Below are 22,810 nucleotides of genomic sequence, written 5' to 3'. Positions count from 1 at the left end.
TTTCTTTCTCTCTTTCTCTATGAATTTCTTTCTTTCATTTATTCATTAACATTTTCATTAGCATATAATAGTTATATAGGGGATTTCATTGTGACTTTTCCATACATGCTTACAATGTACCTTGATTAGGTTAATCCCCACCACCTTTCTCCCTCATCCGCCTCTCCCACTACTTAAAATAATTTCAGTGGGTTTCAATGTTCTATTTTCATACACATATGTATTCGCTTCTTTTACCCTTTCCCTCTCACTAGTACCCTCCCCCTAAGACCTTTTTTACATTCCTGTCTTTCATTGTTTAAGTACATGTTAATTGTTCAGAAGGGTTTTTGCCATGGTATTTCACCTGTGAAATAGCTTTTCTTGAAGATAAAAATTATATGAAAATTTTTGCAGAATTAGAGCTTAATTCTGTCCTTGGCAAAACAGCTCATTAATTTGGGAGGGAAAAAGCCCTCCCAATCATTTTTAATCTGAGTAGTGTTTTTTTTAATTTTCAAGAGTACAGTTATGAATAATTGAGACTTACTCCTTTGACGTACATGTATAGAAACATCTATTCAAAGTGAGGTTTAATTACCCTTTACCTCACTGCCCAGAGCAGGCCATTAGCACCACCTAGTGTATCACAGTGCAGAAACATCAAGCCAAATTCCAAGAGAGAAAACACTGAAAAAAATTCCTTAGATCTTTGGGAACATTATAGGTAGGGCCATATGGGACAAATTTCTTTGTGATTCATTCTTATAGCATAAATACTATGTTTTACAAAGTTGAAAATGGAGAAATAGGATAATATGTCAAATCAAAGAGTAAAAAAGTCCACTAGATTATGTGGAAGGAGCCTAGGAAGGGAATCAGTATTTTTGAATACTTACTGTGTAACAGGCTATGTGTTTTGCTTACATTTTCTTGAAGCAGAGGAAGTAAAAATGGAATTTACCTATCAAATCTTTGGTGGGCTGGGATAGTAGGTCAAATGGTAAGGCACCTGCCTAGTAAGTGTAAGACCCTGACTTCAAACCTCAGTACCATCAAAAAAGTTTTCTTTTCTTTGTTGAAAATGAATGATACAATGGGGTGATGTTATTTTGTGACTCCAGGTCATTTTCAGGACCTGCTAAGTCACTGTTGGGAGACAATTCTACATGATTCTATTGCATGAGGTACTGACAACTTTTTACTGTGAAAAGTTTTGGAAATAGTGTCTCCCTTCAGAGCAGAGGTTTGCTTTTGTTCAACATAATGTCTCCCTTTGAAGCAAAGTTGGGCAATTTTGCTTTTAGTCTGTGATAGGATTGGGTTTCCTAAGCTTGGGGTTGCTCAGCTGTGATGTAAACACAGAATCAATCTGGGCATCTCCACTTTGCTCTGGTGGGACTTGAAACTGATGCAAAAATGAAATTCATGCTAAATTATGACTCAAATAACAAACTCCTCACATCCTACTGCTTCTTGTGTCTTCCAGAAGCATCCAGCAAACTTTCAGTAGGCTAACTTGTTCACATGCCAGTAGGGCAAACTCTTGAGACTCTCGCACTTCTTGACCCTCACTATCTCGAGAGACCACCCAATTGTTAGATAACTGGTTCCTATAGTCATGTAATACTTACCCTTCTCCATGTTCCAGAAAAAGAAAGATCCTGGCTCACCATTACCTGGTTCTGACTACAATCTTGCTCGATTTTAAGACAACTAGGTATTAACATAATAAAAATGTTAAAAACTGAGACCAGCAGATGATCAGGCACATAGCATGTAACATCTGTATTACATTTCACAGCATATTTCAGGAACTGTTTTTTTTTCCCCATAGGTTTAATATAATTTTAGGACTCACTAGAAGTGTTTATTACACTTAGCATTTAAAAAACATAGGAGGTTGAAAGTACTTCAGAGCCAGGCTTTTCAAAAATATCATCTTTCTTATTCCTGGAAACCTGAAAGTTGCTCTCAAACTTTAGAATTACAGTACATGAGTGGGTTAATTGTGCGTGTATGCTTATTAAGATGCGAATTATTCAGCCTTATCCTAGACATTCTAATTCACCAAATCTGTGATGAATCCAGGATTCCACATTCATAACATGAACCCAAGTAATTCTAATTTTAGTGTTTTGGGAACCACATTCTGAAAAATACATCTTGAGATATGCAAGACTCCTTAGAAAAACAAATGACTTAAGACACGCAAATGTGTGCAACTGTGAGTCTCTGCTAATAAGAATGGGTAATTGTTTTTAATAGGTTGCTGGTGACCTTTGTTGTAAGAATAAATGAGTACTGCCAAAGTATGGGGCTATTTGTGATGTCTCAGGATAGTAAATGGCAGAAGAATCAGGTTTTTTTTTATTCATTTAATAAATAATTATTGAGTACTAAGTGTAGCAATATGCTGATTATTTAAGGTATCCTTTTTACAACCTCTACATTGTTTCCAATCTTGTAAGTAAAATTTTACAAATAGGGATAGAAATCCCAGAGGACATGATCTAAGCTTTCTTTATCTGACTCTAAACATTTCATTGGGTGCTCACAAAAATCCATAAAGTACATAAAAACTTATAGCATCCTCATTTTACAGACATAAAAACTATTGGTTAGAAGTTAAATAACTTGCCAAGAGTCACACAAGTACGAAGTATTGAACTGGGACTTGAAACTAGATTTTCTGACTCCCACCTTCCATTATTTACAAAACACTGCCTCCCAGATGATTTTCCACAGGGATCCTAGAAATAGTGAGTTCCCCTGTCACATTGGATATAATGATTTTGATGAAATGTGATTTACACATGTTTTCAGAACAAAGAATCTCCTGTTGTTTAAACATGGTACACCTGTGCAGCACAGAGAAACACTGACATCTATATGATGTCATAAAAAATGCCCCAAAGGAGAAGACAGAGTTCTGTTTTCAAAATGAAGTGGTATCTGCAATAAACAGAGCCAAGCCTAATTACAGAATATCATACTCTGTCTCCCAAGGTGTGCACATTGAATTATCTTACCAGTCTTCAGAATGTCCCAGGAGAGGTGAGAATGGAAAAAGGCAGTGCAGAACAGGCTTAGGAATATGGACACAGTACTCTGTTAATTCTCAAAGAGACTTGGGAACCACACCTTTGGTTTCTTGTTCCCAAGTACCATGCCAACCATTGCTTTGGGTTTCCTGCCTTTCCCAGAGACTCCTCTAGATTTTGTATTTCCAGGGCACCCAGACCCTGTCTGGCTTTCAATAAATGTTTGGTAACAACAATAACACAAAAGGAACTGTTTATTCAGATGGAAATTAGCATGGATGAGATAACATTCTAGATTTCTGGTTCCCACCCCTGGATTGGGGGTTTACGTACAAGGAGAAAACAGAGTTAATGTACATTTCTGCTGTGGCTAGGGATCAGCAATGCTTACCTTTTGAGGTAGCTTCTTTACTGTATTCAAATGCGTATGTATTAACCCCTTAATTAAACAAACACCTATGAAGTGAGCAGACAGATATATATTTTATCTTACAAATGGAACTCAAAGAGATTAATTGATTTGCATAATGTAGTAATTGAGCTTATCTGAATTTGAACCTGGTTCTTGACTCATTTTTTAAGAAAAAGAATCATTTAACTACATTGTGTGGAGGTATTCCTCTAGCTAGAAAGTAGGGATCACTTTAGAATCCTGTAATCTGCATTATGGTGTAGTGGCCAGAATGATCTGGACTTGATTCCAATTCTGTCTCCTACTGCCTGGGTATGACCTTGGTGAAGTCATGTAACCTATACAAATCTCGATTTCTGCATTAATGGATATTTGTGGTAAAGATTTAAGTTGAACTTGAGTTTGGATCCTGGGAAGGATTCATTGGTGGATGTAATAGAAAGGCAGGGATGCAGTAGAACACAAGGGAACCGAGGTCTTACTGCAACTGGGGTTCCTCTCTCTGTTCATCCTCTCTCCTTTTCATGGGTCTCAGTATGATTCTTTCTTACTGCAGTTCTACTTCTTGTGCTATGTGTTGGTAGTTAGGTGCTAACATTTATACAGTTTTGCTAGAGAAGCAAGGGACCATCATCCCAGTCACCTTTCATAAAAATCTATTCAGGATTCTTGTTCTTCTGGTCATGTCACCCTGAGACTATGGCCTGAAGTGTAAAATACTGTAGTGGTCCAGCGTGGGTACTGAACTTGGGAGCACAGGGCATTATGCTGGCTCTCCTAAAACCACAGGCCTATTTGTGTGTGTGTGTGTGTGTGTGTGTGTGGTACTGGGGCTTGAACTCAGGGCCTTCACCTTGAGCCACTCCACTAGCCTTTTTTTGTGATGGGTATTTTTGAGATAGGGTCTCACAAACTATTTGCCTGGGCTGGCTTTGAACCATGATCCTCCTGATCTCTGCCTCCTGAGTAGCTAGGATTATAGGTGTGAGTCACTGGAGCCCAGCCTATTTTTTTTTTCAAACGCTTTAGGGTTTTATTCTTTTTTTTAAATTGAATGACTTTTTAAAATTATTATTGTTGTGCTGTGGGTACATTGTGACATTTACAAAAGTTCTTATAATGTATCATAGTTGAATTCACCCCCTCACATAATTCTCCTTTACCCCCCCATCCCCCCATTCCTAGAACAGTTTCAACAGGTCTCACTTTTCAATTTACATACCTGTATACACAATATTTGCACTATGTTCACCCTCCTACACCCTCTCTCCACATCCTCCCCCCCTCCCACTAGTACCAGCCTCCCAGATAGGACCTGTTTTGCCCTCCTGTTCTCTGTTTTTATAAAAAAAAAAAAAAAGACATTTTTTGTTTGTTAAAGATAGCTCTATACTTTGGCTTCCTTGTGACATTTCCATGTATGTATGTATTATATCCAGAATTAGTTCATCACCTCTATTTTTCTTCTTTCCTGAATCCCCTTCTTATGGTGATTCCAACAGGTTTAAAAATTTAGTATTCATTCTTGTATAGAAAATACATCAACCACATTCACCTTCTTAACTTCCTTCTTTTACCCCCACCTTCCTCATATGCAACCTCCCCTTAGTGTGACCCATTTTTCTTAATATTGCTGTATTTTTATTAGGTCTTTTACATATGAGAGAAAACATGTGGCCTTTGGCTTTCTGAACCTGGATAACTTCACTTAAGATGAAGTTCTCCAGTTCCATCCATTTACCTGCAAATGACAAAATTTTATTCTTCTTTATGGCTGAATAAAATTCCACTGTATATAAATACCACATTTTCTTAATCCATTCATCAGTAGTGGGGCATCTTGGCTTGTTTCCATAGCTTAGCTATTGTGAGTACCTGCACACATGGGTGTGCAGGTGCCTTTATTGTAACCTGAGTACATTCCTTCAGGTATATTCCAAGGAGTGGTATTGATGGATTATATGGCAGTTCTATTTTTAGTTTTTTGAGGAGTCTCCATACTATTTTCCATAGTGGTCCTCCCCCTGCCCCTGCTTTTAAAACAATTTTTAATGGGTTTCACTAGCAAATTCCTTTTTATCACTGAGTAATATTTAATTTTATGGATGTAGCTTGACTATTTTTTTAAGGGAGAAATTATTGCAAATGAAGAGAGGTGTTCTAGGCACATGGAACCAAATAATTATGGACTTTTTGTCTGTAAATGTGAATAATAAGAATGAATTTTCTAGTTTTTTTGGGGTGAAGATTATTGATATACTAAAAACTAACAAATCTATATCTTTAGTCCTCATAAATTACTGACGTTCTATATCTCTATTATATTGCAAGTTGGACAGTTAGTGTTAGAGTTAATTTTATGTGTGAACTTGACTGGGGTATCCAGATACTCAGAAAAACATTATTTCTGGTTATGTCTATAAGGGTCTTTTTGGAAGAGATGAACATTTGAATCTATTACTGAGTTAAGAATATATGCCCAGTGCATGTATATATCATCCAATCCATTGAGGGTAGAATGAAAATGTGGACAGAGGGCAAATTCACTCTCTCTTCTTGAGCTTGGACATCCATTTCCTCCTGTTCTTGGACATTGGAGTTTTGAGTTCTCAGGCCTTCAGATTCTGATACTTAGACTCATAGCTACACCATAGCCCTAGCTCTGGGTTCTCAGGCCTTCAGACTAACATCTTCTTCCTCAAACATGCACGTTCTTCATATCTCAATTAACAGCACTTCCTTTCATCCAGCTGTCCACACCAGAAACAGGGAAGTCACTTCAACTTCTCTCTCTTCATTCCCAGCCCAGTCTCATTCAGATAGTTCCTATGGCTGTTGATTCTGCTTCTACTGTCTGTCAGACCTTGTTAATCCTCTTATTTCCCATTGTCACTACCTTTATTCTTGCTTTCATCTCTTAGATTAGTGTCATAACTCCACATTGCCACTAGAAGAACTTTTCTACAGTGAAAATTTCTTCCCCAATTAAAACTTCAACAATTTCCTTCCTTCCCTCCTTCCCTCCCTTTTTTCCTTCCTTCTTGTAAAAAATCCTTCATATGGTCCTAATGCTACTTCATCATTTGCCCTCTGGGCTTATCTCTTGTGCCTCATCTCTTTCCATTTCCTTTTGGAACTCTGTGTTTTGACTGTACTGAACTATTTAGAATTCCTCCCAAATAGTTGTTCCCTCTTATTTCTAGACCTTAAAATGTGCTTACTAGGTTACTCCTGAATATATATTGAATGAATGAATGAATGAATGAATGATATATGACCTGTGACAAGTGCTCACATTTCCACTTTGTAAACTGCTAATCCTATTATTGCATTGATTTTGGTCCATCTGGAATCCTCTTGTGGTGAAATATTTATTCTCAAAGGTTTATATCTCCTCTGTAGGTGGTGGGTTTTTAGAACTTTTACAATTCATTCTTCTGGAACTTTATCTTAACAGCTTTGACATTAGGAAATGCACATATAAGCTCTGAGATAAATTTATTTTGTCATTAAAAAGTTGATTATAAAGAAATTTCATCATTTTATTCTGACCAATTTCCATTCTTCAGAAAGAGATGAGCAACAAATAAGCTTTACATTTTTATGATGTTTTTAAAGTCTTTGTAAAAGAATTATATATATTAAATTTTTTTGTTTTGGGCTGGTGGAGTGGCTCAAGTGGTAGAGCACCTGCCAAGCAAGCATGAGACCCTGATTCAAATTCTAGTACCACCAAAAAATTTGTTTTTAAGACCCAGTATAATTATTTTTTTGAGTTCAACCCTAAACTATTTTTAAAAGGCAATACTTAGAAAGTTTTAAAAAAGATAATACTAAAATTCAAGGGTCATTGCTTATTATTTTCTACCAGATCAGATTTCTTAATCAAGAGAGGAAGCTGAGTATGATGAAATAAGCATATTTTTTCTTTGAAAGAAAGGAATTTCAAGTACTATTCCTGTAATATGGAGGACTCTATTTTCACATGTAAATCTATTTTGTATTTCTTATTGGCAAAGGACTGAGCTAAATCCCCATAAGATCTGATTACAGCAAGTTCTTGGACAAATGCTTATCTCTAATTAATAGTATTTTCATCCATACTAATTATGTGGTTGTATGACATAGCCTTGCAAATTATAGCATATTTGGGTAAAATTGAACTGATTTAATACAATGATTTCCCCAGTGAATTTTGGGATAGTCCCGAGGATAGAATCCAGAGAGTCAGCTGATATTATCTGGGAAAATGGTTTTTACGGTCAATCCAGGAACATGTCATCAGCTTTCTTGTACAGATTTGTTTCTGGGAGATGGAAACTGATCCCTTTCAGTGATTAACCTTTGGCTCTAAAAGTTCTTGCAGTTCTGTGTCTGTTTATGGACAAAAGGAAATGTGAGGTGTCAGAGTCTCTGCAGTCATTCTGATCACCTCTTCTAGGACCAAAACAGGCGCAACTAAGTTTATATTTTATGCCAGTTCATTTTTCCTTCTCAAGTTTCTGTTTTACTATGTAACTAGCAGAAACAGGTCAGTTTATGTCTTCTGGAACCAAAAATGTATTCCCATTCTTTTCTATGACTCCCAGCAGACAACATGAGACCCCTGTCTACTGAACTCTCCTGAGGCTATGATAGTCCCATGGCTGTCCCAGCTAGCCTAGAGTTTATAGAAGCAGCAGCACCTACTGTCCTGGGTGCTGGGTGAGAGAACTTGACATGAGAAACTGTGGGTGAAGGGGATCTCACTAAAAATTTTTGTCATTTTTTCCACAATTTCCTTAGTCAACGAGAGTCCAAGGAAAAGAGTGCTAAGACCCTGGGTTCTTTCCCACTACAGACCTGTAAACTTGTATTGTTAATAAGTTTTAACTCTTAACCTGTGAGCTTTAAGCCTTAGTCATTCATTGCTTCCCCATAGCACTGGTCTGCTTAACTAGTACTAAGGGAAAAGCACTCCATTGTTATGACCCTACTTTTACTTCAACCTACCAGACCCCCAAGTCATAGATATTAAAGTGGAATTTAAAGTCTTTTTTTTTTTTTTGAGTTTGTAACCAAGCCATGCAGAGGTGTTTGTTCCCTGGTGGGTGGTAAGTTGAAGACTAATTTTATTTTCATTTTCAAGATCTGGTTTGGAGGCTAAACATGGGAAGTTAGGTGATCATGAATGGAAAGTAATTGTGCAAGCACATATGTCTGATTTATTTTAAAAGAATTATGAAGAAAAAAATCTTAGCAGTGTCTTACAGTTGTATTGGTACATTAATTAATGCTTGTTTGTCAAAAAGTTTTCTCAGTTTTTTTTTTTTTTTTAAGTTCAGTGCTGGGGATGGAACCCAGGGACTTGTGCATGTTAAGCAAGCACTCTACCACTGAGCTATCTCCCCAACCCTTAGCTTTTTGTGACAGGCTCTCACTGTGTAGTTCAGTCTGCCCTGGAACTTGTGATCCTGCCTCTTCAGCCTTCCAAGTGCTGGGATTATGTGTGTGTACTGTCATGCCCTGTACTCTAGTTTTGAATCTCCCATTGCACATAATAGGTGATATATTGCATAGTATCTCAAATGTAAGCTACAATAATGTATTTTATTCAGAAATCCACTTCAGAATAGCCTTTGTGTGCTCATTTAATTGTTGGATCTTTCCTGTAATTAGAGATGTGTGTGTGTGTGTGTGTGTGTGTGTGTGTGTGTGTGTGTGTGTGTGTTTGTGTGTTTGTGTGTGTGTGTGGTACTGGAGATTGAACCTGGGACCACATGCATGCTAAGTATAGACTCTACCATGGAGCTATATTCCCAGCTCCTAAAGACACCTTTAAAAAAGTGAAACAATACCTGCCTCTCAGTAAAGTCTTCCTTTTTGTGGAGTAAATTAACAAATGGAGACTTCCAAGGAAGACTAAACCCATCCTCCATCAAATTCCCTGTCATGACCTTGGATTGGATTGCCTTTGACTCTGTCAGAGGATTTATAATCCCTAGAGGGATCTCTTGAACTTGGCAAATACCTCCTGTGAGCTGAATGACACGTTCCTTTGGCAGTGGGTAGGGGCGTGAGAGTACTCACATACAGTTTATTAAGCTTGGTCATTGCCAGGAATCCTAAGGACTTTGCTTTGGAAAGTAGACAAGTAGCCCCGCTTTGCAAACACCTGAGATCAGAAGGAGAAACTCACCTCTTTCCCCAGAGGAAAAACAGGGATGTTTAAGGAGGACAGGACTACCCCTTTCCTCTTTATCCTTTTATCTCATTCTAGAACTGTAAATCTCTTCTCCATCTTGCATTGCCCCACTATACCAACATGTGGTAGAGATTTTGGCTGAAGTATGCTGATTCAACCTGAAGAAGCCCCTAGGGAGAAACACAGTCTTGAGTCTCCCTCTGGTGGATGTTTATGATAATCCACACACAACTCTGGCAAATGAAGGGAGGAATGAATTTCAGAAATATTTGTACAAAGAATATATAAATACAGAATAAGAATATTTTAAGATCTCACTATCATGCATTAGTGTTTTCTATAAACTAGTTAAAATTCTTAAATTACATATTCATGTTTATAATTTTCTGTTTTATTCATTTATTTCTTATTCTTTGGCAGTACTGGAATTTGAACTCAGGGCCTCGTGTGTGCTAGGCAGGTGCTCCACCACTTGAGCCATGCCCCCACAACAATCTTCTGTCTTATTTCAAAGAATTTACCCTCAATTTGAAAGTCTAAAAAGTTAGTTCCTTGACACAAAACAGCCTAAAATGTTCCTTATCTTACCCCCACTAGTTGATGAAAGAAGTAAACTGTGTTTCTCCATTTCCTTTGTAACAGAGAAGATCAAAGCATGGGCGATTTAACTTTTGTTATTTGTGATTAGTTGATTAATTCTGGACAGGATTCCACTGGGCATTTTTCTCTGTCACACTGAATCTTAATCCAGAGTTTTAATTTGGGCTTTAGTACATATGTTGGCAGCTCTTGTTAGGACAGCTTACAGGGAGCATGCACTCCAATGGTTTCCTCTGGAGTTGTAGGTAGCAAGTGTTAGCTTGCTAGGCAGTGCTAAGCTCTTTGAAGACTGCTTGTGCTTAGAAACCCAGTGAACAGCATTCTGAATTGCTCCCTTCAACAACAAAACAGTGAAAGTCTACCTGTGTTTTCTACAGGAGTCTTCTCTTCAGGGTAAGGCCCTACTCAGTGTGCTCTGAGACTGGAATTAGAGCAGGACCCTAGTACTTCTCTACTAGTTAGTCTTTTTCCCAAGTTTGGAGGCACAGTTTAGTGTTAATTTATCTCCATATAGTTTGCTCTTTTGACATTTGTAAGTCATTCCATTATTATTATTTCTTTAAAATTTCTTTCCCTTAAACAGGTCATTTTGTAGTCTATTTATAAGTAAGAATGATCTGACTCTAGTACAGTTAGTTTTAGGATTTTTTTTTTTTTTTTGGCAGTACTGGGGTTTGAACTCATGGCTTTCTGCTCTTTCCAGGCAGGGGCTCTGCTGCTTGAACCACACTTCCAGCCCAGTACAGTTAGTTTTAAATTTAAACAACTGTCCTCTTTTCACTTTTTAATTAGTGTATATTAATTGTACAAAGTGGTTTCATTGTGATATTCCCATACAAATGTCTTTTTTTTGATACTTAGCTGTCTGACTAGAATCTGGGTACTATCTTTGAATTTAACTTTTTAAGTTAACATACAATAAAATTGACTTTTGTGGGGAGAGTTTTGCTCTAGGGGTTTTAACCCATGTAATGCATTCTTTTTGTTTTGATTTGGTTTTTGGTTTTTTTTATTATTCATATGTGCATACAATGCTTGGGTCATTTCTCCCCCCTGCCCCCACCCCCTCCCTTACCACTCACTCCGCCCCCTCCCTCTCCCCCCACCCCCTCGATACCTGGCAGAAACTATTTTGCCCTTATTTCTAATTTTGTTGAAGAGAGAATATAAGCAATAATAGGAAGGAACAAGGGTTTTTGCTAGTTGAGATAAGGATAGCTATACAGGGAGTTGACTCACATTAATTTCCTGTACGTGTGTGTTACTTTCTATGTTAATTCTTCTCGATCTAACCTTTTCTCTAGTTCCTGGTCCCCTTTTCCTATTGGCCTCAGTTGCTTTTAAGGTATCTGCTTTAGTTTCTCTGCGTTGAGGGCAACAAATGCTAGCTAATTTTTTAGGTGTCTTACCTATCCTCATATCTCCCTTGTGTGCTCTTGCTTTTATCTTGTGATCAAAGTCCAATCCCCTTGTTGTGTTTGCCCTTGATCTAATGTCCACATATGAGGGAGAACATACGATTTTTGGTCTTTTGGGCCAGGCTAACCTCACTCAGAATGATGTTCTCCAATTCCATCCATTTACCAGCGAATGATAACATTTCGTTCTTCTTCATGGCTGCATAAAATTCCATTGTGTATAGATACCACATTTTCTTAATCCATTCGTCAGTGGTGGGGCATCTTGGCTGTTTCCATAACTTGGCTATTGTGAATAGTGCTGCAATAAACATGTGTGTGCATGTGCCTCTGGAGTAAGCTGTGTCACAGTCTTTTGGGTATATCCCCAAGAGAAGTATTGCTGGATCAAATGGTAGATCAATGCTTAGCTTTTTAAGTAGCCTCCAAATTTTTTTCCAGAGTGGTTGTACTAGTTTACATTGCCACCAGCAGTGTAAGAGTGTTCCTTTTTCCCCACATCCTCGCCAACACCTGTTGGTGGTGGTGTTGCTAATGATGGCTATTCTGACAGGGGTGATGTGGAATCTTAGTGTGGTTTTTTTTTCTTTTATTATTCATATGTGCATACAAGGCTTGGGTCATTTCTCCACCCTGCCCCCACCCCCTCCCTTACCACCCACTCTGCCCCCTCCATCTCCCCCCCACCCCCCCAATGCCCAGCAGAAACTATTTTGCCCTTATTTCTAATTTTGTTGTAGAGAGAGTATAAGCTATAATAGGAAGGAACAACGGTTTTTGCTGGTTGAGATAAGGATAGCTATACAGGACATTGACTCACATTGATTTCCTGTGCGTGTGTGTTACCTTCTAGGTTAATTCTTTTTGATCTAACCTTTTCTCTAGTTCTTGGTCCCCTTTTCCTATTGGTCTCAGTTGCTTTTAAGGTATCTGCTTTAGTTTCTCTGCGTTAAGGGCAACAAGTGCTAGCTAGTTTTTTAGGTGTCTTACCTATCCTCACTCCTCCCTTGTGTGCTCTCGCTTTTATCTTGTGATCAAAGTCCAATCCCATTGTTGTGTTTGCCCTTGATCTAATGTCCACATATGAAGGAGAACATACGATTTTTGGTCTTTTGGGCCAGGCTAACCTCACTCAGAATGATGTTCTCCAATTCCATCCATTTACCAGCGAATGATAACATTTCGTTCTTCTTCATGGCTGCATAAAATTCCATTGTGTATAGATACCACATTTTCTTAATCCATTCATCAGTGGTGGGGCATCTTGGCTGTTTCCATAACTTGGCTATTGTGAATAGTGCCGCAATAAACATGGGTGTGCAGGTGCCTCTGGAGTAAGCTGTGTCACAGTCTTTTGGGTATATCCCCAAGAGAAGTATTGCTGGATCAAATGGTAGATCAATGCTTAGCTTTTTAAGTAGCCTCCAAATTTTTTTCCAGAGTGGTTGTACTAGTTTACATTCCCACCAACAGTGTAAGAAGGTTCCTTTTTCCCTGCATCCTCGCCAACACCTGTTGTTGGTGGTGTTGCTGATGATGGCTATTCTAATGGGTGAGGTGGAATCTTAGCGTGGTTTTAATTTGCATTTCCTTTATTGCTAGAGATGGTGAGCATTTTTTCATGTGTTTTTTGACCATTTGAATTTCTTCTTTTGGGAAAGTTCTGTTTAGTTCACTTGCCCATTTCTTTATTGGGTCATTAGTTTTGGGAGAATTTAGTTTTTTAAGTTCCCTATATATTCTGGTTATCAGTCCTTTGTCTGATGTGTAGCTGGCAAATATTTTCTCCCACTCTGTGGGTGTTCTCTTCAGTTTACAGACCATTTCTTTTGATGAGCAGAAGCTTTTTAGCTTTATGAGGTCCCATTTATCTATGCTATCTCTTAGTTGCTGTGCTGCTGGTGTTCCATTGAGAAAGTTCTTACCTATACCTACTAACTCCAGAGTATTTCCTACTCTTTCCTGTGTCAACTTTAGAGTTTGTGGTCTGATATTAAGATTCTTGATCCATTTTGAGTTAATATTGGTATAGGGTAATATACATGGATCTGGTTTCAGTTTTTTGTAGACTGCAACCAGTTTTCCCAGCAGTTTTTGTTGAAGAGGCTGCTTTTTCTCCATCGTATATTTTTAGCGCCTTTGTCAAAGACAAGTTGGTTATAGTTGTGTGACTTCATATCTGCATCCTCTCTTCTGTTCCACTGTTCTTCATGTCTGTTTTTGTGCCAGTACCATGCTGTTTTTATTGTTATTACTCTGTAATATAGTTTGAAGTCAGGTATCGTGATACCTCCTGCATTGTTCTTTTGACTGAGTATTGTCTTGGCTATTCGTGGCCTCTTGTGTTTCCATATAAATTTAACAGTAGATTTTTCAATCTCTTTAATGAATGTCATTGGAATTTTGATGGGAATTGCATTAAACATGTAGATTACTTTGGGAAGTATAGACATTTTTACTATGTTGATTCTACCAATCCATGAGCATGGGAGATCTCTCCACTTTCTATAGTCTTCCTCAATCTTTTTCTTCAGACGTTTATAGGTTTCCTTGTAGAGGTCGTTCACATCTTTTGTTAGGTTTACACCTAGGTATTTGATTTTTTTTTGAGGCTATTGTAAATGGAATTGTTTTCATTTATTCTTTTTCAGTTTGTTCTGTAATGCATTCTTGTTACAATCAAGATTCAAAACAGTTCTAGTACTCCAAATACTCCCTTATGTTATCCCTGTGTTGCCCCACTCTAACCCTTGGTAATCATCGATCTGTTCACCATAACTACGTAGAAGTGGCATTGCTCAGTCATATGATAATTACATGTTTTCCAGAGTGTCCTCACCATTTTGAGTCCCTCCCCATAACATGAGAGTTCCAATTCTTCCATCCAGTACTTGGTATTATGATTTTTTAAATTTTAGTAATACTAATGGGTGTGAAGTGATACCTTATACTTGTTTTAATTTGCATTTCCCTACTGGCCTATGATGTGGAGTATGCTGTTAAGCTTTGAGATATGTTTATATATTCTGGATACAAGTCCTTCAATGGAATGTGAGTTGTAAATATTTCTCACACGTTATGGCTTGCCCTTCACATCTCTTGACAGTGCTTTTCACAGAGGGAAGCTTTTTCTTGCTATTCTTTAAAAAATATTGTCACATATATAATTTACTATCCTAACCATTTTAAGTGCATAATTTAGTGACATTCATTATATTCACAATATTGGATGACTATACCCACTATTTCTAGAACTTTTTCATTATCCCAAACAGAAACTATATATCCATTATTAAACAATAACTCCCATCCTCTCCTTTTCCCAAACTGGAGTAGCCTTCAACCTGCCTTCTACTTACGAATTTGCCTATTCTAGGTACCTCATACAAGTATTACTCATACATTATTTTGTCTATCTTATTTCACTAATCATGTTTTCAAGGTTCTTTCACATTCTAGCATGTGTCAGAATTTCCTTCCTTTTTAAGGCTGAATAATATTCTATTGTAAGTATATACCACATTTTATTGTCTATTCATCTGTTGGTAGCTACTTGAGATGTTCTACCTCTTTACTGTTGTATTACTGCAATGAATTCTGGTGTACCAATAGCTGTTTGAGTCCCCACTTTCTGTTCTTTTAGCTAAATATTTAGGAATAACTTTCTGGTTCATATGGTAATTTTATATTTATCTTTTCGAGGAGCTTCAGATGAAAGGTTTTTAATTTTGGTGAAGTTCAGTTTGTTAATTTTAAAATTAATTTTGCTTTCAGTGTCATGTTTAAGAACTTTTTGCCTAATCCCGGGACATGATGATTTTCTCCTGTGTTTTCTTCTAGAACTTATAGTTTACCTTCCTTCCTTCCCTCCTTCCTTCCTTCCTTCCTTCCTTCCCTCCTTCCTTCCTTTCTTCCTTCCTTCCTTCCTTCCTTCCTTCCTTCCTTCCTTCCTTCCTTCCTTCCTTCCTTCCTTCCTTCCTTCTTTCTTCTTTCTTTCTTTTTTTGAGACAGTTTTGCTGTGTGGTCCAGGCTGGCCTTGAACTCATGATTCTCTTGCCTCAGCTTCCTGGGTTCTGGGATTAGTGATATACACAACCATGTCTGGCTATAGTTTTTTGTTTTACATTTAGACTTATGATTTATGTTGTTTTAATTTTTGCATAAAGTGTGAAGCTTAGGCTGAGTTATTTCCAGATATGGTGATTATAAATGGAATTGCTAAACATTTGTGTATAGGTTTTAATTTTTCACATATGGTAGTTCATGTGTTCTGTCAATGAACATTTGTGAAAAGACACTCCTTTCTCCTCTGAACCTTTTTGCACACTTTTAGGATCAATTGATCATATTTGTGTGCATTTTTATTTTGTTCCATCATTTTCTGGTCATATCCCTTCTCTGATAACACAGTGTTGATTATTACATGTTTATAGTAATTTGAAAATCAAATTTTGAAATAATAATTTTTAATTAATAATTAATTTTTAATTAATTAATTTAATAATAAATTTTTCAAAATTATTTTGACTATTATAATTGTAATTTCTTTGTCTCTCCATATAAATAAAAGAATCAGTTTGTATCTACAAAAATTTTGCTGGGATTTTGATGGAATTATGTTAAATCTATTGATCAATTTGGGGAGAATTGACATTTTGACTGCATTGAACATAGTAATTGTAATTTCTGAACATAGTATGTGTCTCCATAGTTTTTAAGCACACAGAACCTGTATACTTTTTTATATTTATAGATGAGCATTTTTTGATGGTATTCTAAATGAAATTGTTTTTAAATTTTTGGGTTTTAATTGTTCATTTATAGTGTTTAGATGCATGTTTGATTTTTGGCATGCTAAAAACTGGACAGGGTGAATTCAACTATGGTATATTGTAAGACCTTTTGTAAATGTCGCAGTGTACCCCCAGTACAATTATTTAAAAAGGAGAAAAAAGGAAAACTGGACAAAGAAACCCATAAGAAGTAGCTAAATTGAATATCTTAACCGTACCTTAGCTGAGAAGACTACCTGTCAAGCAAGGAGACATCAGTTCCTGGAAGCTGTGGGATGGACCAGTGGATGTGTACAGAATAGGGGAAGTGTTTGTGAACAGTATAGTAGAGAGGAACTCAAACATGTGGTCCATATGAGAGCCTGCATTCAGATGCCTGTAAAGTGAAGGCATTAAAAAAGTATATATTAAGCTTGGTGTAGTGGTGTGTGCCTGTAATCCCAGCACTCGAGAGGCTGAGGCAAGAAGATCAAGAGTTGGAGGACAGCCTGGGCTACATAGTAAGACTCTGTCTCAAAAAAAAAAAAAAAGAAGGCACACTGAGGAAACCATTACTGTGATCAGTTAAGTAAAGAGATGCCTGCCCCTTCCTTCTTCTTCCCAGTAATAACACATGGAAGGCCCTAGAGCCTTGAAGAGGGTGGATGGATGAGATTGGATTTCTGCTTTGGCCTGTTCTGAGTTTTGAAAACCAAATGCAAGTTGAAAGTTACCATTATTTAAGAAAGAGTCATCAGAGGTTTGGGAAAAAGATAAAACCTTTTCATACTATGAAAAAACTAGCAACAATTGCTTGGAGCCACTCATGTTTCAGCCTTAATGCAGATGTCACTTCTCTAGAAATTTCCTCCTCTTGACTAGATTAGGTGTCCCTCTGACAACCCCCAAGGGCCCTACATTTACCCCTGTCTTATCATACACAGCAAACTATTTAACTCCTGATTTATTCTGCATACTGTTGGGCTACAAATACTTTGAGGGCAGGGACTGTGTTTTGTTTACTAATGTATACATAGTGCCAGCATGTCACTTACCACCTATTAGATATCCATTAAGATTTGCAGTAAATTAAACATATGCAGAGAAATTGTATCCTTACTATAAACTGTCCCATCATCTCTAAAAGTTTACAAAATTTTCCATAAACAGAAAAGCTTTCTATTTTAAAGAAATACAGAAAAGTAGTTTTTTCCAGTGTGTGATTTTTTTTTTTAAATGGAGCTCACCAAAACTGCTAGGGAGGTAATGAGTTCCCTGTTATGGGGTGGTAGTTGGTGGTGGTGAGAGGAACAGGGTGAGAGGGTGGATGGTTTGTTCATGTCTAAATTGAAAGATGACTTGATTCAGGCATTTGTAGTGATTCAGGTTAATGGTAGGACTAGGTCGTCTTTAAAGTTCAGCCCTAAACTTTTAATTAGTGTTTATTATACTTCTAAATAAATACTATACCTGAGTACAACATTCAACTTTCTTTTTTGGCAGTACTGGGGTTTGAACTCAGGGTCTTGTACTTACTAGGAAGGCACTTTACCATTTGAGCTACACCTCCAGCCCAACATTCAACTCTTAAGTTAATTCTGAGGCTCTTTCAGGCTTATCTTATATATTACTAAAAGCAGAATCTTCACAAGCCAGAAACATCCACTCATGAAAATGTATTAAAGTACCAGGGATGTAGCTCAGTGGTAGAGTACTTGCCTAGCATGCTCAAGGTCCAGGGTTTGGGCAATACTGAAAAAATAAAAAAGCAAATGTATTAAAGTGATTGGCTCATTTATAATCACTCACACAATGTATTTTATCAATTTTAGTTTGATTATTTCTCATGAGTAATAATTTATCATTGCAATAGAGACATGAGTCTGAGTTAATCAGATAGGGAAAATGAAGAGTCAAAAGTTTTGGACATCAGAACAGGCTGAGAAAGAAATCAGTAAGACAATCCATTTATAATAGCCTCAAAAAGCTGGCAGAGTGGCTCAACTGGTAGAGCACTTGCTTAGCAAGCATGAGGCCCTGAGTTCAAGCCCCAGTACTGCCAAAACCAAAACAAAACAATAGCCTCAAAAATTAAATACCTAGGAACAAACTTAACTAAGAAGGTGAACAATTTCTACAATGAAAATGAAAACTATAAAATATTGAGGAAGAAATTGAAGAAGACATTAGAAGATGGAAAGATCTCCCATGTTCATGAATCAGCAGAAATAATATTGTGAAAATGGCAATACTACCAAAAGTAATCTACAGAGTCAATGAAGTCTCCGTAAAAATTCCAATGTCATTCTTCACAGAAATAGAAAAATCAATCCTGAAATTCATTTAGAAGCACAAAAGACACCAAATAGCCAAAGCAATCCTGAACAAAAAGGAGGAATGCTGAAACTATCACAATGAATCAAATTATACTACTTCAAATTATACCATTGAGTCATAGTGTCCAAAACAGCATGGTACTAGCATAAAAACAGGCATGTAGATGAATGGAAATGAGTACAACAGATATAGCTTTCTGATTTTTGACAAAGGTGCCAAAAACCTATGTTGGAGACAAGATAGTCAAGATAGTCTCTTTAACAGATGGTGTTGGAAAAACTGGATATTCACATGCAGGAGACTGAAACTACACCACTGTCTCTCACCTTGTATGGAAATCAGTTCCAACAGAGATTGAAAAGTCAACAGAGGTTGAAAAATGAACATTTGGAAGCACAAAAGACTGCAAATAGCCAAGGCAAAAAGAATAATATTGTAGGTATAATAATACCCAACTTCGAACTATGCTACAGAGCCACAGCAATAAAAATAGCATGGTACTGGCACAAAACAGACATGAAGACCAGAGGAATAGAATAGAAGGCCCAGATATGAATCCATGCAGTTATACCTGCCTGATTTTTGATAAAGGTGCCTAAAACATACGATGGAAAAAAAACAGCCTCTTCAACAAATGTTACTGAGAAAACCGAACATCTGTATGCAAAAAATTGAAACTAGATCCATGTCTTTTACCCTGTACAAGTAATCAACTCAAAGTGGATTAAGGACCTTAATATAGGACCTGAAACTTTGAAGCTAGTGAGGGAAAGAGCAGGGAATACACTGGAATTAATAGGCATGAGCAATGACTTCCTAAATAGAACTCAAATGGCTCAGCAACTAAGAGAAAGGATTGACAAATGGGAGCACATGAAATTATAAAGCTGCTATACAACAAAAGAAATGGTCACTGGATTGAAGAGGCAGCCCACAGAATGAGAGAAAATCTTTGCCAGCTATAGATCTGACAAGGGATTAATAATCAGAATATACAGGGAACTCAAAAAGCTAAACTCCCAAAAAAATCAATGGCCCAATGAAGAAATGGGAAAATGAACAGAACAGAGATTTTTCAAAGGAAGAAGTCCAAAAGACTAAAAACACATGAAAAAATGCTCACCATCTCTGGTTATAAAGGAAATGCAAATCAAAATCATGTTAAGATTCTATCTCACTCCCATTAGAATGGCTGTCATCAAGAACACAAACAACAACAAATGTTGGTAAGAATGTGAAGAAGAAGAGAACCCTCATACACTGTTGGCAGGAATGTAAATTAGTACAACCACTATGGAAAATGGTATGGAGGCTTCCCAAAAAACTAAAAAACATAGAACTGCCCTATGGTCCAGCAATACCACTGCTAGGGATATACCTGAAGGAATGTAAGGCATGATAAAATAAAGACACTTGCACACCAATGTTTATTGCACACCTATTGTTCACAATAGGCAAGCTATGGAAACAACCCAGATATCCTACAACTGATGAATGGATTAAGAAAATGGAATTTTATTCAGCCATAAGGAAGAATGAAACTACGTGGTTTGAAGGTAAATGGATGAAGGACATCAGGTTAAGTGAACTTAGCTAGGCTCAGAAAGACAAAAGGCTGCATATTTTCTCTCATATGTGGGAGACAGACAAATACAAATATAAGCAATGTTATGAAAAACAGGTTATGCTGAGAGAGGTCACTAATGGAAGAGGGAGGGTAAAAAAGGAAGTTAAGAAGGTGAATATGGGTGATATACTTTATAGACAAGAATGAATGTAGAATTTTTAAATCTGTTGAAATCATAACAAGGGGATTAATACAGAAAGGAGAAAAATAGAGGGCATGAACCAATTTGAGTTATAGTACATATATACATGGAAATATCAAAAGAAAACTCCCTGTAGAGCTGTCTTAAACAGAAAACAGAAAACAGAATTGCCTGTTCTCAAAAACGGAGAACAAGAAGGTAAAATAGGTCCTGTCTGGGGGTCAGTACCAGTGGGAAGAGGGAGGATATAAGGAAAGGGTAAAAGAGGCTGAAGGTAGTGGAAATATTATGTACTCATGTATGAAAATGGAAAAGTGAGACATGTTGAAACTGTTCCAGGAATGGGGGCAGGGGGAATAAGAGAGAATGATGGAGGGGGTGAATTCAACTATGATATATTGTAAGAACTTTTGTAAATGTCGCAATGTATCCCCAGTACAACAATTATGTGATATAAAATAAATAAAAAAGAAAATTCCATGGGGAGGGGGCAGTTGGCACCAGTGGGAGGGGGAGTGGTGGAGAAAGCAGTAGGAGGATGAATATGGTGCAAACAATGTATACACATGTATGTAAATGCAAAAATGATACCTGTTGAAACTGTTCCAGGAATCAGAAGAGGGGGAATGGGGGAGAGAAGTGGAGGGGAGGAATTCAAGTATGATATATTTGATACATTATAAGAACCTTTGTAAATGCTACAATGTACCCACACCCAGCATAACAATAACAAAATAAACAAATAAAAGAAAATTCCAAATGGATCACAGAATTCAATGCAGGACTAGAAACTGTGAACCTGTTAAAGGAAAACCTTAGGAGATATAGCCAGAAGTAACACTTTTCTGAATAGAAACCCAATTGATCAGAAAATAAGAACAAGAATTGAAAAATGGGATTGCATCCAATTAAAAAGCTTCTGCACAACAAAGAAAACCTACAGAATGGGAAAAAAATCTTTGCCAGTTATTCATTGGATAAAGGATTAATATCCAGAATATATAAAGAGCTCCAAAAATTAAACACCCAAAGAGTAATAATAAATAAATAAATGAGCAAATGAACAGTTTTTAAAAGAAATAGAAATGACTAATAAATACATGAAGAAGTGTTCAACTTCCTTAGCCATAAAAAATGCAAATCAAAACATCATTGATATTCCATCTCACCCTAGTCAGAATGGCAGTCATCAAGAAAACAAACTATAAATGCTGGAAAGGATGTGAGAAAAACGGACCCTTGTATATTGTTGGTGGGAATGTAAATTAGTGCAGCCTCAATGGAGTCAATATGAAGATTCCTTAAAATAAAATTAGAATCTCCATATGACTCCTGGGCATATATCCAAGGGAATGTAAGTCAATATACAGCCAAGATACTTGCACACCCATGTTTATAGCAGCAGTATTCATAATAACCAAAATATGGAATCTGCCTAGGTATCCATCAACTGATGAATGTGTGGGGATGGGTACCAGTGGGAGAAGGAGGATGAAAGAATAGGGAGAAAGGGGAGTGAACATGGTTTAAGTGCTTTATACACATGTATGAAAACAGAACAGTGAATCCTGTTGAAATTGTTTTAAGAAAGGGAGAAGGGGGGTGGTGGGGAATGGTAGAGGGGGTGAATTTGATTGGGGTACATCATATGCACGTATGGAAGTATCACAGTGAAACCTCTTTGAAAAACTATATATGCTAATAAAATGTTACAAAAAGTTTTTGACATCAATATGAGGGAAGCCAACTAGAAAAATTTTAATGTAATATGAATCATGCAAGATCTTGTTAAAATGAAGACTTTGTTTCAGAGGATGTGAGATGGGGTTTAAGGTTCTGTACATCTAACAAGCTCCAATGTGATGCTAGTGCTGCTGGCCCACAGAACTCACTTTGAGTTAAAAAGCCCTAAGGAGAGTGAGTTTCCTAGGCTTTGCTATCCATGTGGACATCATGGGGGCACATGCAGATTCTAGGTGTTTGTCCCAGAATTGCTTAATCATAATCTCCAGAAAGGGGCCTGGGAATGTGTGTGAATCATCCTGAGTGACCATTAATTACATTCAGCAATTTGAAAGTCAGTGTCCTAAGAACTACCAGGTTTCTTTGTTATCTCACCATCTGTAGGGGAGAGGGAAACCAGAGGTGCAGTCTTGAAGGCCAGATGGAAGGAAGCTGGGGGAAAAAGAGAGGGAGCAGTAGAGTAGTGATCTCAACTGTGGCTGAATTTTAATTAATTAATTGATTGATTTATTAATTGTCCGTGCTGGGGATTAAACCCAGGGCCTCATGCAT

The sequence above is a fragment of the Castor canadensis genome, chromosome 4 (genome assembly GCF_047511655.1).
Source record: "Castor canadensis chromosome 4, mCasCan1.hap1v2, whole genome shotgun sequence".
In the NCBI taxonomy this organism is placed as follows: Eukaryota; Metazoa; Chordata; class Mammalia; order Rodentia; family Castoridae; genus Castor; species Castor canadensis.
The sequence above is the reverse complement of the archived record's forward strand: the minus strand, read 5'-3'. Positions refer to the sequence as shown.